This window comes from Otolemur garnettii, unplaced genomic scaffold (genome assembly GCF_000181295.1).
Source record: "Otolemur garnettii isolate 467f Iridium unplaced genomic scaffold, OtoGar3 scaffold00119, whole genome shotgun sequence".
In the NCBI taxonomy this organism is placed as follows: domain Eukaryota; kingdom Metazoa; phylum Chordata; class Mammalia; order Primates; family Galagidae; genus Otolemur; species Otolemur garnettii.
Genome location: NW_003852514.1, coordinates 1,153,798 through 1,160,204, shown reverse-complemented (window position 1 = coordinate 1,160,204; position 6,407 = coordinate 1,153,798).

The following is a 6,407-nucleotide window of genomic DNA, read 5'->3' as shown; positions in this document are numbered from 1 at the left end:
GTATATGGGGCTGGTGCCCCACTCACTGAGCCACAGGTGCCGCCCCAGCTTCTGCTTTTAAGGAGTGGTGTCAGGCGGCAAGCAGAGTGGTGGTGGCAGTGGTAGAGGCCTCTGGTTTCAAGAGGTGTTAATGAACTCCTGCCTTATTAGCAGCAGTTAAAAGCAATCAGGCCTGACCCCCTAGCTTCCTAATAATCATCCCTGAGAATTTCAGCTATCACATAGAAAAAGTCCCTAAGGGAAATACTGGCAGCAACTCCAGTCAGTTTTGTTATCAATAACTATTTCCCCCCACTCTGTCCCACATTTAATGTGATAATTAAATCACAAGCTGGGCCCTGTGATGAGTACTCAGACAGAGATAAATGAAGGTGAGCTCTTCTTACCACCTTGAAGTTTGGGGAATGGCCCAGTAAAGGAAGCACAGCTGCTTCCAGTACACAGTTTTCCATATGCTCCAGCTGCTGGACAACTCGGGCTGCACTGCACTCTACCTAAGTGGCAGCTGACCCAGGGAGGCCACGTAGCTTATCAAGGTTTTGGTCTCAGCAGCCATAGCACTTTCCCTTAGGCTAGTTTCCTCCTACATCCCTGGGGCTGAACAATTAAGAAAGGGCCCTATCTTTGTTAAAGGAGCTTTGCCTGGAGGATTTCCTCTTTCTGCTCCTGTTTGTATTAGTGTCTTTGGAATGAGGTTTGGGTCTGCTCCGCATTGGAAACATGGCAGACATCACTGATACCGTTACCTGATTCTTCTCTCCTTTCTGATTACTCCCAATACCCTATTTCCTAACTTAATGGCACATAACCAGGTCTTCGCACACTGCCCAGGAGGCTCGGTACACTGAGATGACAGGTTTCAGCAGGGAAAGAGTTTAATATTGCAAGTTGCCAAGTGAGGAGATGGGAGAAAATTTCTCAAATCTGTCTCCTCAGGAATTTCAGGGCTAAGGTTTGTAAAGGGAGTTTGGCTGACAAAAGGCTAGGGAATTGGATCTGCCTGTCATCTGGGGATGAACTCATATGGCTAGGAATCAGAAATTGTCTTCTTGCACTGAGACAGTTTCTGAGCAGAGGGATAATAGGACCTGTTGAGGCAGTTCCCACGCATGGCCACTGGGTCCAATTGTCAGCAGTTGCTTCCCCCAAAGGCAGAGTCTGGAAGATATCTCAAAGGCCAGTCTTGTGGATGTTATCTATAGAAGCAATTGAGAAAGTCACGAACTTATACCAGTCAAGGGTATGTGACTCTTAAGCAGGAAGCAATTTACAGGAAGGCAAGCTATGAACAATTGCTGGGTAACTTTTAGCTATGTCTATACTTCTGTGGAAACTAGGCTTTTATCACAGTTCTTGCCTTATATTATTTTGATATAGGTGGCTTCAGGGCCATATATGAGTAATTCTAGACAGTGGCTAATGAGTGGCAATGATATTCTTCACTTCCCAGGTTAGGCTATTAAAACCCTTGCCTGGGTTCTAGTTCTCTCCTCCCCTGATACAGCAACCATAGTGTCACTTGTTGAGATGGTGGAGCCAGAAGATGGGGCCAGCCTGGACCTCTCAGCCACCACCTAGAGGAAAGTGGTAAACAGCCTATGGAAGACCTTGAGTGTAGGGGAAATGATTTGTACTATCTGTGTTTATCTCATTTATTTAGGTGTTTTCTCATACCCTCCCATGTTTTCAAAATAGCATCTTGGTTTTTTTTTTTTTTTTTTTTGAGACGGAGCCTCAAGCTGTCCCCCTGGGTAGAGTGCCATGGCATCACGCTCACAGCAACCTCCAACTCCTGGGCTCAAGCGAGTCTCCTGCCTCAGCCTCCCAAGTAGCTGGAACTACAGGCGCCCGCCACAACGCCTGGCCATTTTTTGGTTGCAGCCATCATTGTTGTTTGGTGGGCTGGGGATTTGAACCCGCCACCTTAGGTGTATGTGGCTGGCGCCTTAGCCGCTTGAGCCACAGGCACCAAGCCAGCATCTTGGTGTTTTAATTTTCCTTTTCCTCATCAATTATCTCAAGACTAGGTATATAGCACAAATTAGACATTTGCATCAGGAGGTATCACAGGAACCTCATACTTAACATATCTAAAACCAAAGTCAATGTTTTCCAGTCTTCCTGCGGCAAGACTGCTTCAAACCTGGTCTTCCTCCTGCACTGTCAGTAACAGATAGTGGCACCACCATGTCCTCAATGAGTTGACAGAGCACAACCAGATAAACAAGAGGTGGTATGTCTACATAATGGAATATTACACAATCAGCCATAAAAAGGACTGAAGTATTGACACGTGGCAATATGGATGAACCTTGAAAATATTGTGCTAAATGAAAGGAGCCAGTCGCAAAAGGCCACATAATGTGAGATTCCATTATATGAAATGCCCAGAATAGGTAAATCCATGGAGACAAATAGTAGGTTAGTGATTGCCAGGGGGTGGGGAGAGGGTGGAATGCAGAACAAAGGCTAAAGGGTATAGAACTGTTTTTCAGGATAAGGAAAACATTCTGGAATTAGAAGAAGTTGATGGTTGCACAACCCTGTGAGTAGCCTAAAAACCCCTGAATCATGACACTTCAAAAGGTGAATTTGAGGGAAAAATGCAGGTCCTCCATCACCCAACAGAGACACTGTGCTAGCCTGAAATGCTCAGCAAAATTGATACAAAGTAGACTAAACAAGTACCAGGATAAACCACTGGGTAGGGCCGCGAAAAGTGCCCAGCACTTTTTTTGGTGTTTCAGCACTTTCTTGCCCTGAAACAACCACCTCACATTGATTGGTCCTGACTGCTTTAGAGCTGCTTTGGCTGTCCTATAGTGCCCTTTAGCTAACTGAGTAATAAAGCCCCTGCCTAGTGGGAAATTGTAATATCATTGCCATAACACGGATTGCATGGCAGCTTATGATGATGGTACTGTGCCGGCATGATATGTTTCACTGTGAACAAGCACAGATACACTGTAAAAACTTCGTGTTACTCACTTGGGAAGGAATATAAGGCAATACCCGCAAGGTGGGCAGATGTGGATCTTGCATGCAAGAGAGCTCCTATGGAAGAAATTCCTGTGTTGCCTCGGAGCAAGCGAGAGTAACCTCTAATAAGCTCATCTCACTTCCCGAGCTGGTCAATCTTCAGTCTTTCGGTTTCTCCTCAGTTTAGGGGGTGGTTTCTATACTGTCCTAGGATTTTCACAAAACAGAATTTTATAGCATATAAATTATAATCTCAACTCAAAATGGTTACAGCAGGGAAGAATGAAATTTTGAAGATTCGATAGATTATATTTCTGGATAAAGTATAACCGAATTGAAAGTCAGTTTTAAAGAAAGTCTATTGCACAGAATTCCCTTTAAGAACAAGATGTACCGGCTCAGCGCCTGTGGCTCAAGTGGCTAAGGTGCCAGCCACGTACACCTGAGCTGGCGGGTTCGAATCCAGCCAGGGCCCACCAAACAACAATGATGGCTGCAACCAAAAAAATAGCCTGGTGTTGTGGAGGGCGCTTGTGGTCCCAGCTGCTTGGGAGGCTGAGGCAGGAGACTCGCTTGAGCCCAGGAGTTGGAGGTTGTTGTGAGCTGTGATGCCACAGCACTCTACCCAGGGGGACAGCTTGAGGCTCTGTCTCCAAAAAAAAAAAAAGAACAAGATGTACCATCTGTATTTGGAGAGCATGAAGTCTCTAAGACTGATCTAACACTAGAGTTAACACTAATAATGCCAAGTTCAACAGTACAATACATGTTAAACAATGTCACATTAAGACGAGTAGCTGAATGGAAATGGAGAAATGGGAAAACATCTTTAAAAAATGTGCTAAGTTGAAGCTCATGCAAGTGTAAAATAAAAAAATCCATCATGCAAACCTAGAAACAGAGGAACATTTTGTGGAAGCTTACTCTTTCAGTTATTATCCTAAGTGTAGTTGGTTAAAGAAAAAAAAAAACTCACCTGGGTTCAGTCAAAATTCTGCCCTAGTTTCTAGCTATGTGACCTTGGACTTGACTTTTTACTTAGTTTCAATTTTCTCATCTGTAAAATGGAGATCATGCCATAAACTGTAAGATGTACTATTATGATACGTACTGCTAAAACATGCTGCAATTAAACCTATAGTATTATTTCTTACCCACTAGTTCTAAAGAATTATTTAATTAATAATTAAAAAGTAATAGGTGCCTAGTAAGTTCACCCATCCTCTCCCCTCCCCGCCCCACCTTCTCTTTCTCTATATTGTTGGGCTATAATTGGGTTATAGCTTTCATATGAAAGCTATAAATTAGTTTCATAGTAGGGCTGAGTATATTGGATACTTTTTCTTCCATTCTTGGGATACTTTGCTAAGAAGAATATGTTCCAGCTCTATCCATGTAAACATGAAAGAGGTAAAGTCTCCATCTTTCTTTAAGGCTATATAATATTCCATGGTGTACATATACCACAATTTATTAATCCATTCATGGATCGATGGGCCCTTGGGCTTCTTCCATGACTTAGCAATTATGAATTGAGCTGCAATAAACATTCTGGTACAAATATCTTTGTTATAATGTGATTTTTGGTCTTTTGGATATATACCTAGTAGAGGAATTGTAGGATTGAATGGCAGGTCTATTTTTAGATCCCTAAGTGATCTCCAAACATCTTTCCAAAAGGAATGTATTAGCTTGCATTCCCACCAGCAGTATAGAAGTGTTCCCTTTTTTCCACATCCACGCCACATCTCTGGTTTTGGGATTTTGTGATGTGGGCTAATCTTACTGGAGTTAAATGATATCTCAAAGTAGTTTTGATTTGCATTTCTCTGATGATTAAGGATGATGAACATTTTTTCATACGTCTGTAGGCCATGTGCCTGTCTTCTTCAGAGAAGTGTCTACTCAAGTCATTTGCTCACCCTGAGATGGGATCACTTATTCTTTGCTTGCTAATACGTTTGAGTTCTCTGTGGATTCTGGTTATTAAACCTTTGTAAGAGACATAACCTGCAAATATCTTCTCCCATTCTGAGGGCTGTCTGCTTGCTTTACTGTGTTCTTGGCTGTGCAGAAGCTTTTTAGTTTGATCAGATCCCAGTAATGTATTTTTGGTGTTGCTTCAATTGCCTCGGGTGTCCTCCCCATAAAATATTCGTCCATGCTGATTTCTTCAAATGTTTTCCCTGCACTTTCTTCTAGTATTTTTATAGTTTCATGTCTTAAATTTAAATCTTTAATCCAGTGAGAGTCTATCTTAGTTAATGGTGAAAGGTGTGGATCCAGTTTCAATCTTCTATAGGCTGCCAGCCAGTTTGCCCAGCACCATTTGTTAAATAGGGAATCTTTTCCCCACTGAATGTTTTTAATTGGCTTGTCAAAGATCAGATAACGGTAAGTAGCTGGGTTCATCTCTTAGTTCTCTATTCTGTTCCATACATCTATCTTTCTGTTTTTGTGCCAGTACCATGCTGTTTTGATCACTATCGATTTATAGTATAGTCTGAGGTCTGGTACTGTGATTCTTACTGCTTTGTTTTTATTTCTGAGTAATGTCTTGGCTATTCAAGGTTTTTCTGATTCCATATAAAATGAAGTATTATTTTTTTGAGATCTTTAAAGTATGACAGTGGAGCTTTAATAGAGATTGCATTAAAATTGTATGTTGCTTTGGGTAATATGGACATTTTAACAATGTTGATTCTTACCAACCATGAACATGGTATGTTTTCCATTTGTTAACATCTTCGGCTATTTCTTTTGTTAGAGTTTCATAGTTCTCTTTATAGAGATCTTTCATGTTCTTTGTTAGGTAAACTCCCAAATATTTCATCGTCTTTGGCACTACTGTGAACGGAATAGAGTCCTTGATTGTTTTTTCAGCATGACTGTTATTGGTATATTTAAACGCTACAGATTGATGAGCATTGATTTTGTAACCTGAGACACTGCTGTACTCCTTGATCACTTCTAAGAGTTTTGTAGTAGAATCCCTGATGTTTTCCAGATATATAATCATATTATCTGTGAAGAGTGAAAGTTTAATCTCTTCTGATCCTATATGGATACCCTTGATCACATTTTCTTGCCTAATTGCGATGGCTAAGACTTCCATTACAATATTAAAAAGCAGTGGAGATAATGGGTAACCTTACCTGGTTCCTGATCTGAGTAGAAATGATTTCAGTTTAACTCCCTTCAATATGATATTGGCTGTGGATTTGCTGTAGATGGCCTCTATCAGTTTAAGAAATGTCCCTTCTATGCCCATTTTCTTAAGTGTTTTGATCATGAAAGATACTGGATATTATCAAAAGCTTTTTCTGAATCAATTGAGAGAATCATATGGTCTTTGTTTTTTAATTTGTTTATGTGATGAATTATATTTCTAGATATACATATACTGAGCCAGCCTTGAGACCCTGGGA